This window comes from Pungitius pungitius, chromosome 4 (assembly GCF_949316345.1).
Source record: "Pungitius pungitius chromosome 4, fPunPun2.1, whole genome shotgun sequence".
NCBI lineage: Eukaryota > Metazoa > Chordata > Actinopteri > Perciformes > Gasterosteidae > Pungitius > Pungitius pungitius.
This window is the reverse complement of record NC_084903.1, coordinates 23,686,404-23,696,395: the sequence shown is the minus strand read 5'-3', so window position 1 is coordinate 23,696,395 and position 9,992 is coordinate 23,686,404.

Here is a 9,992-nt window from a genome sequence, read left to right as displayed (position 1 = left end):
GTTGGACACGTCGTTCTATGTTAGACACGTTGTTCTATGTTGGACACGTTGTTCTATGTTAGACACGTCGTTCTATGTTAGCTCTATGTTGGACACATCGTTCTATGTTAGACACGTTGTTCTATGTTAGCTCTATGTTGGACACATCGTTCTATGTTAGACACGTTGTTCTATGTTGGACACGTTGTTCTATGTTAGACACGTCGTTCTATGTTAGACACGTCGTTCTATGTTAGACACGTTGTTCTATGTTGGACACGTCGTTCTATGTTAGACACGTTGTTCTATGTTAGACACGTTGTTCTATGTTGGACACGTCGTTCTATGTTAGACACGTTGTTCTATGTTAGACACGTTGTTCTATGTTAGACACGTCGTTCTATGTTAGACACGTTGTTCTATGTTGGACACATCGTTCTATGTTGGACAGGTTGTTCTATGTTAGCTCTATGTTAGACGCGTCGTTCTATGTTGGTCTCGTAGTTCTATGTTGAGACACGTCGTTCTATGTTGGTCTCGTAGTTCTATGTTCAGACACGTTATTTGTTTTATTTTTGTTGGGTTGTAGTGTACACATGTGGGCAGTCAGCCATGCATGATGCAGAAAAGTTCCAGACAAGAAGTTTTTGGGACATTGTCTCAATTGGAGCGTCTTCCACACCCTTCCCCCCCTGCCCCCCCCCCCCCCCCCAGAAACTCCGCCTGTTACATTTTTGATAAGAGACGAGCTCAGAAAACAGCGGGCGGCTCCTAAATTATGCAACAGGCGGCGCCCTCTTAGGGGAGAAAGTGGAGTTTTGCCGAGTTGTCGAAGGGAACAGGCCCTGACAGGCCGGCCGGGGGGGGGGGGGGGGGGGCGTGGGGGCCATGCATTATGAATGGCGCTAAGTACGCCTCAGCTGCAGGAGCTGAGCGGAGGCGATGGACGGCGACGGGACGGAGCCCAACGATTGGCTGCCCGCGGGCAATTTACAACAACCCCCCCCCCCTGCCTGGGCCTCCATGCAGCACCTGCCGCGACCCCCCCCCTAAAAACATCCACCTGGAGTACGGAAGTCTCCCAAAAAAGACTGATGCGGCGGCTTCGGTCCTCGTTGGTTCGAAGGCTTCAAACTTTCATGGTGCCATTTGCCCCCCCCCTCCCAGCCCCCCTCCCAGCCCCCCCCATGGAGACGAACTCGCCCAAAGGCCTTGCAGGATTCTCTCCTCCTTACTTAGAAGTCAAAAATCATTTCCACTTAGTTCTGCATTTCATTCATGTCACAATTCTCCCTAAAAATCAAATATTTAACGGCCAAACGCGTTTAAATACATTTTTCATTTTGACCAGAGTTTGTTTCAGCAAAGATTTTCTTACGGGTCCTTGATTGTTTTCAGTAATGTCTCTGATTAGTTTGGTTTAGGTTGCTTTTATTTTGTTTTTTTCTTAGCTTATCTTATTTTATTTGAGCTTACCTGAGTTTCTTTCTGCTTTTTACGTTAGCTTAGCTTAGCTTAGCTTATTCTTTCGTCTTATCTTGGCTGAGCTTGTCATATTCTATTTGATCTTAATTCAACTTTTCTCAACTTGCTTTGATTTTTTTGATTACTTTCTTTTCTTTTTGTCATTATCTTTTCATCTTTAATGGATCACCTGATCCTGTTCTTACATTAAACAATAGCGTGACCTTTGAATGCAGGTATCTACGGATGCACGTTCATCTTGAGCTCTGATATGTTACTGTTACTGAAATAACACCCTGCGTCGCTCCCTCTCTTAATATTTGGATTAATGAGATTAATGACGAGCGCTTGACGAATCCTGTCACTACAGGATGTTGACCCTTTTTTCTAAAAATGGAGTGACAGAGGAGTTAGTCGCCTTGTGACCTTTCTGCTCGTCTCCTTAAGAGCTGAGACGTCGACCCGCCGGCAGCAGAGACCAAAAGCCGCGTTATTGAGTTATTCAAACACATTTGGGGGATTTTAGCGTTTTATTGAGGTTTGTTACAGCAAGTTCAGAGAAGCCACTCGCATTATGCATTTTATTTAAGTTAACCTTTAGCAGGAAACGCTCCTTCTTGGTCCCAACGGTGCGGCGTGTGTTGTTAAAGGCGGATCTAATATTAGTCTGTAGTTCTTCTTCAGTGCGTCAATGAGCCATTTTAAAAACACTTGTTTCTACAGAGGTCCACAATGACAAAACAACTATTACCACATCTTTGATTGGTGAAATGTTGTCTATTTGTTGACGTAAACTATCCGGAGAAAAAAAGAGCAAAAATAAAATGCACAGTCACACACAAAGTTATTACATTATAGCACTTTGAGGACGTAGTTATATATGAAATCAAGTCTCACATTTCTTTGTATTACTTATTTTTTCAAAACAGGCCAAAAATCACGTCCACTTCCTGTGAGAAAAGTCCCATGATCCTCCAGACGCGTCCTCACGCAGGCGGAATCACTCAGGAGTCCTGCGCCGCTCATCTGAGTCTCCAGACCAAGTTTAATATTTGATGAAATTAGTTCTGCTGGCTGCTTCTGCACTCTTTACTTCTGCTGGATGCCTCCGGGCCCCAAATTGCAACCTGAATTTCCCTTTTTTCAGTCATCGGCCGGCGCGTTTCTCCTGTAATGAGTGACGGTTTAAAGGCCCGCGTCGCAGAAAGAAGGCTTTCAGACAATATGCAGCCGGCCTCGTTGTGGTGTGAATTGTTTGCAGTTATTGTGAAACGTATTCAATGTACAACTTGTGTTTCAACCTCTGAAAATAAACAGAGCGTGACAAGGAGTGTCTTGTGTTATGGCGTGAAGAGGAAGCGCCTGATGCTCCGGACGTGTTCGTGTGAACAGCCATTAGGGAGCTGGTGAATACTTTATAGCACAAGGAAATCGGTTTGGAATTGAGGAATCAAACCAAATCAACATGAAGAAATGTGGGTGGAATAAAGAACAGAATGACTCAGCAATTCACATTAAAATCATAGAATCTTTGACGATCTTTGACTTGTAATGAAGTGTAGATCTACGGGAGATCTTTCATACCATTTCACTATTGTAATATCTACGCATCCAGCAAGAATAGAGTCCTATCGTCAAAAGTCCAACAACCCGGGGACCGGATCTCCTGAATCGGCTCCTCTTTGGCAGCAGGAAGGACCGTTGCGAACCCGTGAGCCTGAACAGACGAGTAGCGGCGCTAATATACGACGAGGAGCGGCGCTCCTTCAGCGAACGCGTCTGTTTCTGCCTGCGAGATGAATCAGAACTGCCCCCCCACCCCACCCCACCCCAGCCCCCCCCCCCCCCTGCAGACCCCCGGAGAGCGAGCGGTGTTTACGTGCAACGGATTGATTTAGTTCCCTTCGAGTGGGGACTCGTCCTGCTGCCATTAGCCGGCCTTGTTATCGTCCGCTAGATGAGAGCCAGGAGAGCGAGGTGTTTGGAGTCCAGTGATTGATGCTCCGTGAGGTCATGACCACCGACACCGAGGAGGAGCAGGAGGAGTGCGTTCGTTTTAGATACCGTGAGGGTGTTGTGTAGGTCTCTCTCTCTCTGATGGAAAGACGTACCATTTCATTCTGGACCGACGGGGTCTCTGACGAAAGGAGGAAGAGCTTCAGGCCAATGGACGGCTGAAAGGGCCAAAATGTGCTACTTCGTTTTTCCTTTTCCATCGTTTGAAACGCGGGGTGTTGACACGTTTCCCCACGTCTCCTCCCTCACGCCACAGAAATAGCCACCTGGTGAGAGACGGCAGCGCGGCCTGAAACCATCACGTATGACCGGCTCCACTTTCACATGTGCATTTTCTTTCAGGCAATCGGAGGATTTCAGTGCGCTTTTCTCATTATTTTTTTTTTATTTCTATGTGTATTCCTGAGACGGCGCCAGAAAAGCACAACATGCGTCCGAACATGGGAGTCTGTTCGGGTCTGATTCTGTGCCTTCGGGCTGATTGTTACCGAGAGGCCTTCCTGTCTTTGAAATCCCCCGAACGCGGCGGTAGAATCCCCTCACGCCGCTGCACCCGATACTCGCCGCGGGGGCGGATCGGAGGAAGCTAGCGTGCGAGCTAGCGGGCGAGCTAGCCCGTCCTTCTGGAGTCAAGTGAGACCGTTACACGCAACGTGCTGTATGGCTCAATACCTGTAACCGGTGTAGCCTTAAAGCACGGTGCAATATTCAGGTTTGCTATGTAGTCAGCTATCTTCTAGCTAACAAGCTAGCTTGAAGCATTAGAAGTTTAATTTTTTTGTGGTGGAGAATATATTGCTGAACAAAACATACAGACGGGCCTGTTTTCTGCTAATAATCCAAAATCCAAGAAGGACACCCATTGGCTATTTTATTATTTTTATAAAGCACAATGAAAATACATCATCTTTGGTGTACTTCAAAAGAGACGTAAACCTGGAAGGTCTTACGTGACTGGACAAAAAAATACGAAAAAAGTCTCCTCAAAACATCAAATGACATTTTAATTTACCTTTATGGATCTTCATTAATTATAAAAACACAATGTTAATGACCTTCAGAGGTATTGGGAGGTACCTTTTCTAACAAGGCTCCTTCTGCTTCATGCTAAGCTAGGCTAACTACACCCAGAAAAGGTTAACTGGGTGTTAAAAAACGTAAAATAATCTTAAATTGTAAAAGCTGACATAATGCGCTGACTTCACACTCGCACGGCCCCCCATTTAATTACCCTCTCGTCACTGTGTGGTTTCCCTTCTGGTCCCTTTTCCCACTCGGCCCCCCTGAGAAGCTGGCAGCAGACTCCCAGAGCCTCTGCTAGCTGGGAATCTGCTGCCCTTTTGGTTTGGAAAGCATAACCCTGCGTGTCCCGTATTCCACAGACAAACAGGAAGTGAGGACCTCATTGCTGGGGGGGGGGGCGGGTTTCACAGCGACAAAGTGCTTCACGCTCTAAAACCAAGACATGGGCTGGCTGGTTCCTTGTGATTGTTTGGTTCTTTAAAGAACAGGATTTTTTTTATTTGCATGACTGGTTCCTTTGGGATGTGATTCCGAATGTTTGGCATGTTTTTCCCATGTTGAGGGAATCTCAGTGGAGTTTCTTTTTTATCTGCTTGAGAAAATGACTATTTAAATGGTCCCCATGGGACGTTTCCTCATCATTTCCTCCTGCTGCTCAGAGTGGGAGTGTAATAGGAAACACTTTGGTATTAAGTCAAGAACAAGATCATCTTTTGTTTTTCTCCAGAATAGCACCCGTCCCAACCCCCCAACCCCGCCCCCCAAAACAAATGTGTGTGAGAAAAACAGGGATTTTTCTATCTGAAACAATGTGGCCAATCAGGAGGAACATTTTTGAGCCCACAGTTTTGTTTTCTGCCTCGCATGAAACAATAAACACGGTTGCCGTTGGCACCGACTTTGTTGTCCTTGTAGAAAACACCACGGCGCCGAGGGGCTGGAGAGGTGGAGGCCATGATCTGGGGTTACTGTGTACAACCACCGCGAGGAAGCCGACTGTTCTTCTGTCTTCTTTAAAAATGATCAGTGCTGATTTGCTAAGACTAACAAAGGTGCGTTCGGTGCGTTGGGGGGGGGGGTTACGTAATAGATGTCAGCGAGAAAGCTTCATCAAAACGCCTCCTCAGGAGAGCTTTGAACTACTTCTCTATCCTCAGAGATGTGGTCGCTGGTGTTGGAGATGGTTTGTACTCGGATCGGATCATTGTTTGGCATCGAAAGCCCAAAACGCTTTGAGTTCATGAAGGTTTTGTGACAGATCTGCATTAACAAAGTTCCCTATTAAGCCAAACCCGAACCTAAATCAAAGTCCAGATGAAATAAAGCAAGCTGTGAATCCTTTCATTCGTATTTTGAGTACCTTTTTAACAGGATTTGCAAAGAAATCACTTCATCCTTTGTTCCTGTAAAACCAACTGTGCTCACGTCTGATTGTTCCATTCAATTCCGACCAATATTATAGCCGTCCAATTAATAAATCTGAAATCTCAAGCAGGACCGACGTGTGTGGAGACAGCGAGTGAAAGTCACTGTAACTTTGCATTCGTTACGGTACAAGATGTTCAAAGCTCAGTTTATACTTTCCGTAGCGAAGAGCATCCAAAAATGAATGAATTATGTTCGGCTCTGGACAAGTTTCCACAAAATTTGGTAGCGTACTTTTTGTTAAAATAGTGCACTATCACAACATTTTTCACATTTCTATAGTCATTTTAAAATGACTCCTCTGCTCCCATAGACGTCTATGAGGAAATGACTCTACTTCTGTGTAGTGACCAGCAGGGGGCGACTCCTCTGCTCCCATAGACGTCTATGAGGAAATGACTCTACTTCTGTGTAGTGACCAGCAGGGGGCGACTCCTCTGCTCCCATAGACGTCTATGAGGAAATGACTCTACTTCTGTGTAGTGACCAGCAGGGGGCGACTCCTCTGCTCCCATAGACGTCTATGAGGAAATGACTCTACTTCTGTGTAGTGACCAGCAGGGGGCGACTCCTCTGCTCCCATAGACGTCTATGAGGAAATGACTCTACTTCTGTGTAGTGACCAGCAGGGGGCGACTTCTCTGCTCCCATAGACGTCTATGAGGAAATGACTCTACTTCTGTGTAGTGACCAGCAGGGGGCGACTCCTCTGCTCCCATAGACGTCTATGAGGAAATGACTCTACTTCTGTGTAGTGACCAGCAGGGGGCGACTCCTCTGCTCCCATAGACGTCTATGAGGAAATGACTCTACTTCTGTGTAGTGACCAGCAGGGGGCGACTTCTCTGCTCCCATAGACGTCTATGAGGAAATGACTCTACTTCTGTGTAGTGACCAGCAGGGGGCGACTCCTCTGCTCCCATAGACGTCTATGAGGAAATGACTCTACTTCTGTGTAGTGACCAGCAGGGGGCGACTCCTCTGCTCCCATAGACGTCTATGAGGAAATGACTCTACTTCTGTGTAGTGACCAGCAGGGGGCGACTTCTCTGCTCCCATAGACGTCTATGAGGAAATGACTCTACTTCTGTGTAGTGACCAGCAGGGGGCGACTCCTCTGCTCCCATAGACGTCTATGAGGAAATGACTCTACTTCTGTGTAGTGACCAGCAGGGGGCGACTCCTCTGCTCCCATAGACGTCTATGAGGAAATGACTCTACTTCTGTGTAGTGACCAGCAGGGGGCGACTCCTCTGCTCCCATAGACGTCTATGAGGAAATGACTCTACTTCTCTCTTGATTTATTCCCTCAGTAAACATTGTAAACATGAGTTTATGGTCTCAGTCTCTAGTTTCAAGTCTTCTTCAATGCAGCATGATGTTCATTTAGTGAAAAACAACTTCTTCTTTGACTTCCTACACTTTGTGAACAAAATGCGCCTCCTGTGAAATCTCCTCTTAATAAGTCCGCTGACAGCAAAGAGCTGGCGGAGAACGGCAGCTGGGACGCCGCTGCCCCCCCCCCCCCCCACCCCCCCTGAACCCGCCGCTGCTACCGGACGACGTTACTAAACCACTCAAGTAACCGCTGAACACTTTAGCGGGCGCGGCGTGCCGAGGCTCCTCCAGCCTTTCCTGCCCTCGCGGCGGGTGTGACGATGTCTGACACGTGTGCGAAAAAAAACAGGCCGAGGGATAAAAAACGGACTTCTTTGGCTTGGTGAAATCCTCCAGATTTCACTCACCCTCGTTTCCTAACCCCCCGTCGCTGGGTTTGCCGCCACATGCACGTTTCCCGTCGCCAGCTCCGATGTATTAGCGAAGAGGCGAACTATTTACTGGACAAAGTGATCACGGAACGTCACAAATACACCACCCCCCCCAACCCCTCAACCCCTCAACCCCCCCCCCCCCCCCCCCGCCCACTCTGTGTGTGGGTGGAACGGCTTCAAAGTTTTCCTAGGACCTCCAAATGGATGTTTGGCTGCACCACAGAGGACACGCAGAACACAAGCTAAGTGCTGGAGCGGCGGGTGACGCTAACGCGGCGGGACGGGCTCAGTGTGGCGTGAAGCAGAAGAGTGCTGCGCGAGGTGACTTCTGGGACAATGGGGCCGCTTTTCGCAAATAAAACATGAGGCTTATCCAGAGCCTCCGAGCAGCAGCTCTCGGTTTCTGTCAGGTGTGTGTGTGTGTGTGTGTGTGTGTGTGTGTGTGTGTGTGTGTGGGGGGGGGGGGGGGTCTGATTTAATGCTCCTGAACTGTTTGGATTATCTGCTGGATACAATGACGGGTAATTCAGTGGAACGTAAGGCTTTTTGTTAATGCTCAGACACTTCTGGATTCCTCTGAAGTAGCTTTAATTGTTGTTAAAATACATTTTACGCCCCGACAGTATTGTGTGTGTTTTTATATTCTGTGGGATTTTTACAAAGTTAACCACACAACCTGTGTTAAGAATAAGAATAATAAAGAATAAAGGGATTTTCAACAGGGTCACCATTTAGTAAGCTACATTCAAAGATATCTAACACTAGAACATCTAATTTACACCTTCTGATTTTTAACGTTAAACATGAATAAATGAAGGAGGGTCACTGGATAGCCAACCCAGTCTCCAAAAAAAGCGTGAAATGGCTACGTTGGTCCACCGTGATAAACGTAGTCATGTTACGTTTTCCCCCAAAATAACGTTACTATGTTACGTTTCTTTTGGCCCATTCATTTACATTGCTTTGCAAATAGGTCACGTGACGATCAAGTTTCCCGTTAGTGAAAAGAAAAACATGGCGGACGGTCAGCATAATCTCCGTGAAAAACACAATATTTTAAGAAAGCATCAGCATTTGTATGCATTTCGATGGCATTTCTAGCGAGAAGTATGCGTTATTCTTTCATAATCTTCTATCAGAGACTGTAGAAGACCTTCCGTTTATTCGTTTCTGCGAAGATTTGAGTGTCCCTTTGGGAAAGCGTGATTACGCAACGCCTTTAACGGCGCATTATTAAAAAAACACTTCCAGTGGGGGCGTTACCGTAAAGAGGCGTTCAGCCTTAAAGCCACTAATCGCCAAACAAAACAAACTCAAAGCACTCGAATCACATTATGACTTTTTAAACATAAATTCCGTTATTTTTATGAGTTTTCAATGAAAGAATGCATCATTTCCGGGGGTAGGCATGCCCGGGACATCCCGAATTATGGGCAATTTTGATTTGTCCAGCTTTTTGACAGCTCCAGTCCCGACTTCCAATCACAGCCTCCTAAATCAATGACGCGCCTAAAACTCTCGGTTCGAACATTACGTCTTGTTTACATGGGAAAGGGGGGCGGGGCTTCGCCCTCAGAGCGGAGCGTCATTTCTCGCTCCACACGTCTCCTCTTTTTACTGGCCAGGAAAACGGGCGATCTATCCCACGTGGGTCTGGCTCCATTCCATTGGCTCTGACGAATCCATAGAGAGGCGGGACTTATAATTTGCCCGGCAAACGGAGAGATTTGAGCTGCATTGCTTCCACTGTGCGTGAAGTGGCCGTGAGGCCTCCACTAAAGTCTCTCTCTATTTGTTCTGCTTTACTCAATAAAAGTAAAACCTTTACAGATATACTGTCCACACACTAGGCTAACATAATGGAGACTTCCAGGCTTCGTCCTTTATGTTTTATGGGGATAAAGCCCCTGTAAGTAGTTTTTTCCCAAGCAAATCTGAGTTTCTTCTTTTTTTGTGTGTCCCATACAAATATCAAAATATATATACTGATTTTCACATCCAAACACACTCACTTATGTTCCCTTTTATCATGACAACAAGAAATTTCAAGATAAACCTTTTGCTTTCATAAATCATACAGTTTTAGTGTGTAAATGCCCAGCAGTGTACGGTCCGGGGGCCCCTATCGGGCCACTTGTTAGATGGTTCGATTAGTCTATCACTACTATACTTTGATCTGACGACTAATTTGCACATCATGCTCGTACCGGCATGGCTTCGCCCTTCCCAGGCATAGTTCATCATCTTCCGGGGTCCTATAGCCAGTGTTGGTAAAGTTTACTTTCTACATTAACTAGTTCAAAGTTTAGTTCA